Below are 15,710 nucleotides of genomic sequence, written 5' to 3' on the forward strand. Positions count from 1 at the left end.
TTGTCAAAAATGACAAAATTTCTTCCTTTCTTTTTTCTGTTTCATTTTGTTTCAGAGATGGGGTTTCACTATGTTGCCCGGGCTGGACTTGAACTTATAAACTCGAGGCATTGTCCTGCTTCAGCCTCTGCTAGAATAGCTGGGACTATAGGTGCACACCACCATGCCCAGCTGAATCTGTTTTTCTCTTTCTCTTCTCTCCTCTCCTCTCCTCTCCTCTTCTTTCTTCCTTCCTTACTTCCTTCCTTCCTTTCTTTCTTTCTCTTTCTTTCTTCTTTTCTTTTTTCTTTCATCTTCCTTTCTTCTTTTCTTTCTTCTTTCATCTTTCTTTCTTCTTTTCTTTCTTCTTTTATCTTTCTTTCCTTTCTTTCTCTCTCTTTCTCTCTCTTTCTCTCTTTCTCCCTTCCTTCCTTCTCCTGCTTCAGCTTCTCCTAGAGTAGCTGGACTGTAGGTGCATGCCACCACGTCCAGCTGACTCTTTCTTTCTTTTCTTTCTTTCTTTCTTTCATTCTTTCTTCACTTTCTTTCTTTTCCCTCCCTCCCTTCCTTCCTTCTTCTTCTTTTTCCTTCCTTCCTTCCTCTCCTTCCTTCCTTCCTTCCTTTCTTTCTCTTTCTTTCTTTCTTTCTTTCTTTCTTCTTTTCTTTCTTCTTTCTTTATCTTTCTTTCTTCTTTTCTTTCTTCTTTTTTTTCTTTTTTTCTTTCCTTTCTTTCTCTCTCTTTCTCTCTTTCTCCTTCCTTCCTTCTCCTGCTTCAGCTTCTCCTAGAGTAGCTGGGACTGTAGGTGCATGCCACCACGTCCAGCTGACTCTTTCTTTCTTCTTTCTTTCTTTCTTTCTTTCTTTCATTCTTTCTTCACTTTCTTTCTTTTCCCTCCCTCCCTTCCTTCCTTCCTTCTTCTACTTTTTCCTTCCTTCCTTCCTTCCTCTCCTTCCTTCCTTCCTTCCTTCCTCTCCTTCCTTCCTTCCTTCCTTCCTTCCTTCCTTCCTTCTTTCTTGTCTTGCTCTGAGGCCCAGGCTGGAATGCAGTGGCATGATCATAGCTCACTGTAACCTTGAGCTTCTGGGCTCAAGTGATCTTCCTGCTTCAGCCTCCCAAGTAGCTAGGACTACAGATGCATACCACCGCACCTGGCTAACTTAAAAAAATTTTTTTTTTCAAGAAACAGTGTCTCACTCTGTTGCCCAGGCTGGTCTTGAACTCCTGGCCTCGAGCGATCCTCCCACCTCAGCCTGTCAAAATGCTGGGATTACAGGTGTGAGTCACCATGCCTAGCCTTCTTCTTTTTTAAGACTGAATAGTGTGTGTATATATACATCACATTTTATTTATTCATCCATCCATGGACATCAGGTTGATTTTATATCTTGGCTATTTTGAAGAATGCTGCAGTGAACATGGGAGTATAAAGATCTCTTGGACATACAGATTTCATTTTCTTTGGATATATACCCAGCAGTGAGATTGCCGAATCATATGGCAGTTCTTGCTTTAATCTTTTGGAGGAAGAGAATGTAATTTTGGAGGCTGGGTTTCTATTTGGTTGTTTTGTCTTGTTACAATTTTGGTTTGGTTGTTTTGGCCTTCTGCAAAGTTCACAGCACAAGTGAAACTGTTAAATAAAAGTTTATTGGCCGGGTGCAGTGGCTCACACCTGTAACCCCAGCAGTTTGGGAGGCCAAGTCAGGCCAATCACTTGAGGTCAGGAGTTTGAGACCAGCCTGGGCAACATGGTGAAATCTTGTCTCTACTAAAAATACAAAAATAAGCTGGGTATGGTGGCACACATCTGTAATCCCAGCTACCTGGGAGGCTGAGGCAGGACAATTGCTTGAACCCCAGAGGGGGAAGTTGCAGTGAGCCGAGATCACACCACTGCACTCCAGCCTGGGCAACAGAGCAAGACTCCATCTCAAAAAAAAAAAATTATTTATTATTTTTAGTAAAACAGTAAGACATATTTTGAAGGTTGTTTAGAAAATACAAATTAACAAAAAGAAGGATGTATTTTAAATTGGTTGTAACTCCGCTGCCCAGAGACAGTCGCAGCCACTGCTCACCTCTCTATCTTTTGCATTTCATGGACTTCCTTGCCTTCTGCCTGTCTCACTCAGCTGTGTGTATGATGATTTAAAGATGGCATGTTGGCTGGGGGTGGTGGCTCATGCCTGTAATCCCAGCACTTTGGGAGGCCGAGACAGGCAGATCACCTGAGGTCTGGAGTTCAAGACCAGCCTGACCAACATGGAGAAACCCTGTCTCTACTAAAAATACAAAATTAGCTGGGCGTGGTGGCACATGCCTGTAATCCCAGCTACTAGGGAGGCTGAGGCAGGAGAATCAGCTGAACCCAGAAGTGGAGGTTGCAGTGAGCCAAGATCGCACCATTGCACTCCAGCCTGGGCAACAAGAGCAAAACTATGTCTCAAAAAAAAAAAAAAACCTAAAAGAATAAAGATGGCATGTGCCACAATAAGCAAAGAGGCCAGGGACAACCTGCCAACTTCCCTGGTCTTATCTCCCATGCTGGACCCTCAGTTCCCAGACCTACTCTTGCAGAAGTTGTCTTCTTCTTGCTTTAGTCTTGCAAGGATTAAATCACAGGCCTACGGTAAGGATGTTGTGATACAGGGACAGACTTCCACCCTGAAAGACACTCTGATCGTGGGTCTGACTAAGAATTACTGCGGGCCTTTTAGCTTCCAGCAATCAAAGAATGAAAAGAACCACATCTATTAATTATTCATTTGATAAATATTTACCAACTGCCTATTCTGTGCCAGTGTTCACATTATGTATTGCTGCATAACAAACCACCTCGAAACCAAATGGATTTAAACCAAAATGTATTATTACTGCTCACAAAGTTGTGCTTTGGCTGGGATCATCCAGGAGATTCTCGTCTAGGGTCTCAAGATCACAATCAGATAGCATCCGGGGTTGCAGTCATCCAAAGGCTCATCCAGGCGGGACACTCAAAATGGCTCCCTCATATGGCTGGTGCCTCAGTGCCTTCTGGACTTTCTCTTTTCATGTAGTGCTTTGCCCCCCAGGCCTCCCCGACTTCACCTGGGCTTCATGCAGCATGGTGGCTTCAGTGTACCTGCACTTCTTACTTGACAACTGGCTTCTAAAGGTAGAAACAGAAGCTGCCAGGCCAAAGTGTTATGACAAGTATGGGCCAGTGAAGGGTCACACCAGGAACAGGTGGAGAGTCAGTTCTGCCATATTCTGAGTGCAGCTGTCACAGGACCTACAGAGATTCAAGGAGGTGGAGAAATAGACTGTAATCTTGATGGGAGAGTGGCAAGTCTCTGCAGCCTGTCATGAGGGATCCACTCCCACGGCCCAAACACCTCCCAGCAGGCCCCATCTCCAACACTGGGGATCAAATTTCAACATGAGATTTGGGGAGGACAGGTATCCAAACTGGGTCAACTGGTCTCATTGTCAAGAGTCCTGAGTTCTATAGTGTTCCCTCAACACACACATTGCTGTTTTCTGTGTGATCCTGACAATTCACTTAACTTCTCTGGGACTTTAATATCTGATTTTTAAAAGGGAGGCTATCTGGCCCTTCTCATAGAAGTGTTACGACAATTAATGGGGTTATAATAATAAAAGGACTTGGCAGAGGGTGAGAGTGAGTATTCATTTTTAAGGAGGATATTAATTTTGAGAAATACCCAATCTGTGAGCTATTTAAATATTTGGAAGTACCAAGGAACTAAACATGGCTCCATCTTTCCAGTGTTCATCCTGTAACCCAGTGCTGTGGTTTGAATGTGGCCTTCAAAACCCATTCTAAATTTAGTTGTCATTGTGATGGTGTTAAAAGGTTGGACCTTTAAAAGGTGATTAGGTCGTGAGGGCTCTGTCCTCGTGTACGGATTAATGCCATTATCACCAGAGCCGGTTAGTTGTCATGGGACAGGGCTCCTGATAAAAGGATGCATTTGGTCCAGTTTTCCCTATCTTGTGTACTCACTTGCCTTTTCACCTTCTGCCATGAGCTGATGTAGCACAAAAGCCCTCACCAGATCCCAGCACCTTGATCTTGGACTTCCTAGCCTCTGGAACTATGTGAGAAATAAATTTCTGTTTATTATAAATTACCCAGTCTATTGTATTCTGTTATTGCAACAGAAAATGGACTAAGATATACAGCAACCAAGAGGAAATCATCAAAGAGCCAGAAATGGACTGATGCCATCAGCTTCCTCAGAAATACCAAAGTTAAACTGACCTGCTTTTCGAGATAGTGGTCATGAGCCTTCAGTCGTCGGCTCAGCTTGCTGAGATAAACAACCAGGATGTAGTTTCCAGGAATCTGGAAGGGTTTACATGCCATATAGGGAGAAGCAGGATTTAGGATGAATCACTCTCTGAAACCTGGATTCAAGGCAAAGAAAAGGACAGAACTAGACTCCATTTGCTCTTGCTCAGAAAAGCTCTCAGCCTAATGATATAGTAAGATTAGCTATTGTTAATGAATCACTACAGAACTGCTACTAGGCAGGCCCTGGGCTAAACTTTTAAAATAATTATCTCATTCAGCACTCAACAGTCTAAAGAGGTGGGTACCAATCACAGTTCCATTTTACAGATGACGAAATTGTGGGCCTAAGAGCCCACAGTTATTATGAGCTGATAGCAGGATTCAGCCCTAGGAGGTCTGGGTCCATGGTCCCTGCACATAAACCACTAATTATCCTGTCTCCAACTACCTAAAGGCTTAAGGTGCCTCAAGACACAGGTCTTGAAGCCCTACTGTGTGCCAGGCCCTAGACTGACTGCTGGTATTGGAGAGCCAAGAAGGACACAGTTTTCATCCTCAAGGAGGTCACAGGCTAGTGAGAAGAGAGATGGATGAACAGAGTGAATATCCCAGGTAAATATGCTTCTGGGTATCCGGAGGGATTCCGCATGAGCGAAGTCCCATCTATCCTGGAGGCCTTGCCAGGAGCAGTCAATGAAAGCTTCCTGAGGAGACAACCCCTGAGCCAGGTCTGATGTCTGATCCACAGCCACTTTAATACCACTATGAACAGCATATGTGCTTCATATCCACATAGACATTACTGCTCTGTAAGTATGACCTTTTGGTCCATCAGTGTGACTGATCCTCCTAATTTGTTTATGAACGTAACTCCAGTCACCATTGGTAAGAATGGCTAGGTGGGCTTTCTTGAACCTCAGCCCATTTATTTTATGGCTCAGGCATTCATCTCAAGTTCTGGCAGATTTGGAAGCAAAAGGCAGCCTCATATAAGAGTCCAGAGGAGGACAAAGGGCAAGCCCACACCTCCCCCTGCCCCCCATGGTGTGAGCCAAGAGCCCTTCCTTCCCTTCACACTCCCTCGACACCGGCCTCTGTTACCACCTTCGTTCTCCCTGTTTAACCCCACACTTGTTGCCTCCGTGGAGAAGCATTATGTCACATTTTTGTTCTGTTGGAAAACATGGGGCTTGAATCTGAAAAAATTAAAACATGTGTTCCATTTTCAGTTGCTTTTCTGGGAGTCCTCAGGTGGAGGAATCCATGTGCCTCATCCACCCATCTGAACATTCTTTCTTTTTTTCTCCTCATAGAAGTAAGAAAAATGAAAAGCCTGGAATTCCTGCCCCACTGCAAGTAAGATCCAGAAAAGAGCACAGTGAGGATGGTGGGGGCAGCCGGAGGGGCTGGCCTCCTTGCTTCCTGAGCAGCACAGCTTTTTGGATATGCAGATCCCTTTTAAGGTGTGCACTAGAACATAAGGCCTGGCACGGAATTCCACAAAGGGTGAGATTAAGGCACCAGCCTGGATGTGCGGGTCGGGGAGAGGGTTGGCTTCGAGGACGTATTTGATATATGATGGTGAAAACTGCATTTGTCCATACCAGAGATATGGATGGCTGGATGAAGGCCTAGGAGCTAAAGCTCTCTCTTAAGATTGGGAGAAATAAAAGAAGATTAGTGAGAAAGAAAGAACAAATGGGTGGGGCACAGTGGCTCATGCCTATAATCCCAGCACTTCGGAAGGCAGATTGCTTGAGACATGCAGATTGCTTGAATCTAGGAGTTCGAGACCAGCCTGGGCAGCATGGTGAAACCCAGTGTCTGCAAAAAATAAAGTAACTAGCTGGGTGTGGTGCACCCTTGTGGTCCCAGCTGCTCGGGAGGCTGTGGCAGGAGGATCACCTGAGCCTGGGAGGTCGAGGCTACAGTGAGCTGTGATCATGCCACTGCACTCTAGCCTGGGTGACAGAGTGAGACCCTGTCTCAAAAATAAATAAATAAATAATGAATGAACGGACAGAGCAAGAGAGAGAGGGAGGACACGTAAGAACCAGGGTTTCTAAAATCCACCTCTATCAGAAATTCCTGCCAGCACTTAGTAAAGGTCTAACACCCACATTTCATTAAAAATTAAACATTTGTTATTAGGAGTAGAACTCTGATGTGCTTTTGATGATGTCATAAGTAAAAGAATCTGAGTTTTGGTCTGGGTGCGGTGGCTCACGCCTGTAATCTCAGCACTTTGGGAGGCCAAGGCGAGCAGATCACGAGGTCAAGAGATCAAGACCATCCTGGCCAACATGGTGAAACCTGGTCTCTACTAAAAATACAAAAATTAGCTGGGCATGGTGTCACGCATCTGTAGTCCCAGCTATTTGGGAGGCTGAGGCAGGAGAATGGCTTGAACCCTGGAGGTGGAGGTTGCAGTGAGCCAAGATTGTGCCACTGCACTCCAGCCTGGTGACAGAGTGAGACTCAGTCTAAAAAAAACAAAAACAAAAACAAAAACAAAAAAACAGAATCTGAGTTTTGGAGAACAGTAGAAGAAATTTTAAAACCTAATATTGCTAATTTTGAACTGAATGACCCAGAATAAGTTCAATTTCCTCACGAATAAAAGTGGATATCATAATACCCAAATAGAAAGGTGAAAATGCCAGACACCAGGGGCTCCATGCAGGGGCCTCTGAGAGGGCACTGGTGGCCTTCCCATCCCTATGGCCTCCGAAAACCTGATGCTCTGGCCTGACTGCTCCCTGAAGGTCGTGACCCTAGGAAAGGGATCTCCCAGGAAGACATTTCTTCCCTGCTGAAGGGTTGCAGGAAGGTGGGCCTGAGATGAGAAGGGCAGAGGTCCCAGCAGCACTGAAAGAGGTTAGGGTATGCTGGGAAAACTAGCCATAGGCAGTGGCCCTCGGGGCTTCCAGCCCTGGCCAGGCATTTTGCTGATCATTACTGGTCCACGGGATTTCTGGATTTCATACATGTTAATTATTCTTCTCCTCTTATTCCCTGTGTTTCAGCTCTGGGATTCTCTGAAAACAATGTGCTTCTCCATTCCTTTATATTCTACATTCCAGGTTTGGAATTCAGGTCTCCAGTCATTGTTTCTGGTTTTGATGTTGATGGCTCCTGCATTCTTTCTTCAATAGCTGGCCCCATCTCTTGGGCTATGTTGACCTAGGCTGGACTCATTCTCTTGAGCAGGCATTTGGCTCATATTCAAGTTCTCAAAACTGAGCCCAGTTTGCTGTAGGAGCTGTATGAACAGGTGTGTGTGTGTGTGCGCGTGCTCATGCATGTGTGCACGTGTGTGGCTGTGCACGTGTGTGCACACTGGTGTGTGTGTTCCCCTCCAGTGTGGCACTTTCTGTCAGCTCTTTCATTCTCTTCATAGCCTTTCTGTTAATACATTCATTCCCAATCCTTTAAAACATTTCACCTTTAAACCCACAAGAATGTTAAGATTCTATCTAGGCTTCAGGAATTATATATTTCAAAAGTCACTTCAGTCGCATGACTATTAACCTAGAAACATTAACATTTTTGAATCTTTCAAGTTGTTCTATGAGCGAATTCAAAGGTGTCCTTTTCTTTTCTTTCTTTGTTTAGTAAGTTAACTAATCATTCAGGCATTGATCTTATTTTTGATGTTAAGAAAACCCACAGTACTCACTTGCACCATGTAGGTTTCTGACATCTCTCAGAATGACTTGTAATCAGGAAAAAAAAAGTGATGTTTTCCAAGTAAAGAAGATAATTCTCCAGGAAAGGAGTTAAGAGAGATTACATGTAACTATTGCCTAGGAATGTGTATAATACAGTAACTTCTTAATGTGATGAAACAGTGTAAATACATTTTATTTGCAATGTCCTTGAAACAACTTATCGAGGCACTCTGCTATGGAATGAGATACTTCTCTCCTGGTAAAGAGAACCAAGTGCTCCAAAGAGAACTTAACATCATTTTAAGGAATATACCTCCAAAAGAAAGGGAAAGAGAAGCTAAACCTTACTAAAACATTGAAAACCTAGTGTGCTTAAATGAAATGGTTCAATATGTTTTATCCAGATGAGGATATGCAATACAAAAATTTGATATATAGAAAAATTGATATATGGATATATACTGGAAAAAATTGGATATATGAAATATAGTTGTTGCATTCCAACTTCTTAGGAGCCCTTTGATATTTCATGGATATCTAATCTTTTATTTCAGCTATTCAGGTATGTGTAATTTTGTAATAAGTTTTATTAACATATTTTATAAATGGAAAAGCACATTTTAATGTTGAAGCAGATACTCCTTTTAAAAATAACTTTTTCTCACTCCTGTAATCCCAGCACTTTGCGAGGCCGAGGCAGGCGGATCACGAGGTCAGGAGATCGAGACCATCCTGGCTAACATGGTGAAACTCCGTCTCTACTAAAAATACAAAAAATTAGCCGGGCACGGTGGCGGGCACCTGACCTGTAGTCCCAGCTACTCGGGAGGCTGAGGCAGGAGAATGGTGTGAACCCGGGAGATGCAGCTTGCAGGGAGCGGAGATGGCGCCACTGCACTCCAGCCTGGGTGACAGAGCGAGACTCCATCTCAAAAAAATAAATAAATAAAAAATAACTTTTTCTGGCTGGGCATGGTAGCTCAGGCCTATAATCCCAGCACTTTGGGAGGCCAAGGCAGGAGGATCGCTTGAAGCCAGAAGTTTGAGACTGGCCTGGGCAACAAAGTGAGACCCTATCTCTACAAAAAATTTAAAAATAGCCAGGTGGGGTGGCACACACCTGCAGTCCCAGCTACCCAGGAGGTTGAGGTGGGAGGATTGCTTGAGCCCAGGAGTTTGGAGGCTGCCATGAGCTATGATCATACCACTGCACTCCAGCCTGGGCAACAGAGCCAGACTCCATCTTAAAAATAATAATAATAATAATAACTATTATTCTATATAATATATATATAATTATATAATATATAATATATAATATATACTTATATAATAGATAACAGATAATAGATAATAGATAATTATATAATAGATAATAGATAATAGATAATATATTATCTATTATATATTATTATATATTATATACATTATTATACATTATATATTATATAATAATATAACTATTATATATTATATATAATATAACTATTATATATTATATTATATATATAATTTATATATATAAAATATAATAACTATATATTATATATAACTAATATATATAATAATATAACTATTATTATATATAATATATAACTATTATTATATATTATATATCACTATTATTATATATTATATAATAATATCACTATTATTATATATTGTACAATTATATCACTATTATTATATATTGTACAATTATATCACTATTATTATATATTGTACAATAATATCACTATTATTATATATTGTACAATAATATCACTATTATTATATATTGTACAATAATATCACTATTATTATATATTGTACAATAATATCACTATTATTATATATTGTACAATAATATCACTATTATTATATATTGTACAATAATATCACTATTATTATATATTGTACAATAATATCACTATTATTATATATTGTACAATAATATCACTATTATTATATATTGTACAATAATATCACTATTATTATATATTGTACAATAATATCACTATTATTATATATTGTACAATAATATCACTATTATTATATATTGTACAATAATATCACTATTATTATATATTGTACAATAATATCACTATTATTATATATTATACAATAATATCACTATTATTATATATTATACAATAATATCACTATTATTATATATTATACAATAATATCACTATTATATATTATATAATATCACTATTATTATATATTATACAATAATATCACTATTATTATATATTATATAATATCACTATTATTATATATTATACAATAATATCACTATTATTATATTATATATATCACTATTATTATATTATAAATAATATCACTATTATTATATTATAAATAATAATATCACTATTATTATATTATATATAATAATATCACTATTATTATATTATATATAATAATATCACTATTATTATATTATATATAATAATATCACTATTATTATATTATATATAATATATATATATTATATATAATAATATAACTATTATTCTATATTATATATAGAATATAATATATTCTATATATAATAATATAACTATTATTATTATTATTCTTTTTCTGTAAAAAGCTATACATAAATTTATTCAGGAGAATATAAAAGGCACCCATAATCACAGTATCAGGAGAACCATTATTAACATTTTGGTGTCCTCCTTCCAGTTATTTTTATGCACAAATTTTTAAAATTAGGAGATCATGACATGTACGCAGTTTTGTGTCCTGGTTTCTTGTTATTCTTTTGTTTCTGCTTACCACATAGTGTGGAGGTTTTTCCATGTCATTACATTGTTTTAAAGTGTTGTATCATTGGCTATGTAGTTTTCCATTGTATGAATGTACCTGCTATGAATAATTTGGGTTCTTCCTGATTTTTTATTTGTTTGGTTGTTTGTTTGTTATAACGTTGGTGTGCATAGACTTTTGTGCATATCTGTCAGTAGTTCTCTGCAATAAAATGTATGAATATATCCTTTTTAAAGCTGAGGTCAAATTACCCTCCAGAAAAGCTGCACTAATTAATACTCACTCCAGAAATGCATAAGAATAGTGGAGAAGTTGAGCACACAGCTCTGGGTTTAATCTTGGCTCTGCCTCCTCCAATGATGGTTACCTGGGACAAATTACAAAAATTTTCTCTTTTTTTAATGTTTCTTTAAAGTTTTTAAAGGCTAGTCAAGTGAAGCAGTGGGAATGGAGAAGAAACAAAGAGATATGTAACTGGTTGTGATCTATTCATTGTAAACACCACTGCACTTGGACCAGCCACATTACAGAAATTTTCTGTGCCTCAGACTCCATCTGAAAAATAGGGTAAATAAAGGTATCTATGCTAGGTGGTTGTTTTGAAGATGAAATGAGATACAGTGCATAGCCTGTCAATGGCACATTGTAGGTGCCCAATAAAAGATAGCTATCATCAGCATCATCATGATCATCATCATCATCATTACCAGGAAAATCTTACAATCTGATTTTTCTGCTTATTGATTTAATGCATTTGACAAATATTTATTGAGTGTCATCTGTATGCCAAGCTCTGTTCTCTCCACCTGTGGTACATCAGTGAACAAAACAGACGAAGACCCTGGCCCTCATGGAATTCACATTCCAGTGTGGGGAGAGAGGAGACAATAGAGTATGAGCATCAAAATCAAGTAATTGAGCTGGGCATGGTGGTTCATGCCTGTGATCCTAGTGCTTTGGGAGGCCAAGGTGGGAGGATCACTCGAGATCGAGAGTTCAAGGTTGCAGTGAGCTATGATGGAGCATAGCCTGGGTGACAGAGCAAGAGCTCATCTCAAAACACACACACAGACACACACACACACATGGTTATGGTGACAACAGAAGGGATGGAAGTAGTGAAGGTGGCCAAAAGTAGTTGGACACTGGATATGTTTTGAGGGTAGCACCAACAGGATTTCTACGGAGCCAGAATTGGATGTGGGCTGTGAGAAGAATAGGAGTCCAGGATTCACTCCATGGCTTTTGATGTGACCACCTTGGGGACAGAGTTGCCTTTAACTGAGATGGGAGATCAGGAGTTGAGCTTGTCTATTAGACATCCAAGTGGAGATATTAATAGATGTACTTCTGGAGTGTGGGAGAAAGGCCTGGAATTATGAAATAAATTCAGGAGTTATTGTCATCAGCATGGTGTTTTTAAAGCTATATACCCTACTTCATTCAGGTTGCTGTTACAAAATACCTGATAATATGACTAAACAAGAGAAAATTTATTTCTCACAGTTCTGGAAGCTGGGAAGTCCAAGATCAAGGTGCCAGCAGATTCAGAGTCTGGTGAGAACCCACTTTCTTCGTGGACAGATGTCTTCTCGCTGTGTCCTCACATGGCAGAAGGGGCCAGACAGCATTCCGCGGCCTCTTTTTAAAGGGCACTGATCCCATTAGTGAGAGCTTTAGTCTCATGATGCCCCACATAATACCATTGAATTGATTATTACTATTTTTTTTTTTGAGATGGAATCTCACTCTGTCGCCTAGGCTGGAGTGCAGTGGTGCAATCTCGGCTCACTGTAACCTCCGCCTCCCGGGTTCAAGTGATTCTCCAATCTCAGCCTCCTGAGTAGCTGGGATTACAGGCACACACCACCACGCCCTGCTAATTTTTGTATTTTTAGTAGAGATGGGGTTTCACCATGTTGGTCAGGCTGGTCTCGAACTTCTGACCTTGTGATGCACCCGCCTCAGCCTCCCAAAGTGCTGGGATTACAGGTGTGAGCCACTGCGCCCAGCTGATGATCACATTTTTAACATTCAAATTTGAGGGGGATAGAAACATTCAGAATATACCATAAGACTAAATAAAGTCTCCAATAAAATGTATTTAGATCAAGCGAAGAAAAGTTCTGATGTTTATACTCTCAGATACTTCAGCTAGGTTGTGTGGGCCAGGTGCCACTGCAGCTGGGTTCACACCTGTAATCTCAGTACTTTGGGAGCCTGAAGTAGGAGGATCGCTTGAAGCCAGGAGTTCGAGGCCAGTCTGGGTAACAAAATGAGACTCCCTCTCTACAAAAAAATAAAAAACTTAGCTGGGAGTTGGTGTGCTCCTGTAGTCCCAGTTACTAGGGAGGCTGAGGTGGGAGGATTGCTTGAACCTGGGAGTTCAAAGCTGCAGTGAGCTATGACTGCACTACTGCACTCCAGCCTGGGTGACAAAGTTTGTTTTACAGTTTGTTCTATAAAAACAGATATAAAATAAGGTTGGAGGGGAAGGAAGAAACAGCAAAGGAGACTGAGAAGAATCAAGCACTAATGTAGGCAGAAAACTAGAAGGGTCTGTTGTCCTGGAAACCAAGTGAAACAGAAAGAAGATCAAGAAGGGTTTTTTGTTCTTGCGATAGTTTGCTGAGAATGATGGTTTCCAGCTTCATCCATGTCCCTACAAAGGACATGAATTCATCATTTTTTATGGCTGCATAGTATTCCATGGTGTATATGTGCCACATTTTCTTAATCTAGTCTATCATTGACGGACATTTGGGTTGGTTCCAAGTCTTTGCTATTGTGAATAGTGCTGCAATAAACACACGTGTGCATGTGTCTTTATAGACACATGATTTATAATCCTTTGGGTATACACCCAGTAATGGGATGGCTGGGTCAAATGGTATTTCTAGTTCTAGATCCCTGAGGAATCGCCACACTGACTTCCACAATGGTTGAACTAGTTTGCAGTCCCACCAACAGTGTAAAAGTGTTCCTATTTCTCCACATCCTCTCCAGCACCTGTTGTTTTCTGACTTTTTAATGATCGCCACTCTAACTGGTGTGAGATGGTATCTCGTCTACGGCCATACCACCCTGAACGTGCCCGATCTCGATCTCGTCTGATCTCGGAAGCTAAGCAGGGTCAGGTCTGGTTAGTACTTGGATGGGAGATGGTATCTCATTGTGGTTTTGATTTGCATTTCTCTGATGGCCAGTGATGATGAGCATTTTTTCATGTGTCTTTTGGCTGCATAAATGTCTTCTTTTGAGAAGTGTCTGTTCATATCCTTTGCCCACTTTTTGATGGGGTTGTTTTTTTCTTGTAAATTTGTTTGAGTTCATTGTAGATTCTGGATATTAGCCCTTTGGACAAAAAACCAAACACTGCATGTTCTCACTCATAGGTGGGAATTGAACAATGAGAACACATGGACACAGGAAGGGGAACATCACACACCGGGGCCTGTTGTGGGGTGGGGGGAAGGGGGAGGGATAGCATTAGGAGATATACCTAATGTTAAATGAGGAGTTAATGGGTGCAGCACACCAGCATGGCACATGTATACATACGTAACTAACATGCATGTAGTGCACATGTACCCTAAAACTTAAAGTATAATAAAAAAAAAAAGAAAGGAGTGACCCAAAGTATCAAATGCTACTAAGGGATCAAGTTAAAAGGAGGGTTGAGAACTAATGGGTGGATCCAGCAGCCTCAGCCAAGGAGGGCAGATTTGATGGAATGGGTAGAACTAAAAACTGGATAAGAGCAGGTTTAAGAGAAAGTGAGGGGACAAAGCTTAGAGACAGTAAGTACAGACACATCTGGAAAGTGTTTCGCTCTCAAACAAGTATGACAGTAGCTAGCTGGGGAAGTATTCATCAAAGGAAAGTGCAGTGTGTGCCCATGCCTGCATGCCTGTGCATGTTGAAGAACAGGAGAAACAACAGCATGTGTGTCTGCAGATGGGAATGATCCTGAAGAAGAAGAGAAAACGTTCCAATGTAGGAGAAAGAAGAACTGTTGGGACAATATCTTGGGTAGGCAAGAGAGAAAGGGGTCTAGTGCAAAGTGGAAGGATTGGTTTTAGATAGGAACACAGGAAATTCATCCATATGAAGATGTAGCTTCAGATGCTGATAAGTGGGACAGATGTGGTAAAGGCAGTCTGTGAACATTCTCTTTATTGGCAGATTTTCTCGTGTACTTATTGGGTGCTCAGGACTAGGATGCCCATTAGGTCATCACAACAGGTTCTCCACATCTTTGGCATGCCTTTGCCTCTCTAGGACAGTAATAACTCAGGACTGTTTGCAGGACTTACTAGATTTCATGTGACAGGGAAATGGTGACCCATAGAAGGCTGAAGGGATAAGCGGCTTTTCCCAGACCTCCTTGAATATGTGGGCCTTTCCTGGGGTCAAGAATTTGAAGCAGTTACTCTATCATCCATTACTAAGCATAGGTAGAATCCTGTGCTAAAAATAAGTATGCTAAAAATAGAAAGTCCAGTACTTATCTGAGTTTTGTCAACTAAACTGCCAATGCCTACATCTACATATTTGGAAACATTTGTACAAACACTCAGATATTTAGAAACACCAGAAACCTTGGCATCATTTGCCATTTTTTCAGCTTGATAGCACTTATCTAGATATTTTGGTTTTGTGTGCACATAGCCAGGAAGCAGGAATGATCCATTTGAAATAAAACCTCTGTCCACAAAGATCTATCTCTGTCATCATACAGACACTACAAGCAAACAACGCAGTAATTACTGAACCATGAGAAATAAAAATGATAATTTTACCTGGATCTTGCCCATGAAAATAAATATTCCCCTGTATTTATAGCTAAACTCTCACCAAATATTTATTTTGTGCTTTAATTCTCATTCCAAGCAATTAAACTATTCTGGTTTCTTCTGTTGAAGTAATTACAGGTTTTTCTTTCATCTTCTTTTTCATTTTTGATGAAACCTTAAACCTATTAAAACCCGTCCACAATGTGGCTGTT

At 40.2% G+C, this 15,710-nt stretch overlaps 1 long non-coding RNA gene across 2 annotated transcripts in view; it reads right to left on the reverse strand.

Annotated features, from left to right (window-relative positions):
- Positions 1-262: 262 nt before the first annotated feature.
- The window catches only part of LOC129034716 (uncharacterized), a 40,607-nt gene continuing 25,159 nt past the window's right edge, over positions 263-15,710 (reverse strand). For both annotated transcript variants that reach the window (XR_010126057.1, XR_010126056.1), the window contains exons 3-4: positions 4,245-4,390; positions 263-3,251 (exon numbers count right to left, since the gene is read on the reverse strand). This is a non-coding gene — a long non-coding RNA (uncharacterized LOC129034716). The remainder of the gene's footprint in view (positions 3,252-4,244; positions 4,391-15,710) is intronic.

Source organism: Pongo pygmaeus, chromosome 3 (assembly GCF_028885625.2).
Source record: "Pongo pygmaeus isolate AG05252 chromosome 3, NHGRI_mPonPyg2-v2.0_pri, whole genome shotgun sequence".
Lineage (NCBI taxonomy): Eukaryota > Metazoa > Chordata > Mammalia > Primates > Hominidae > Pongo > Pongo pygmaeus.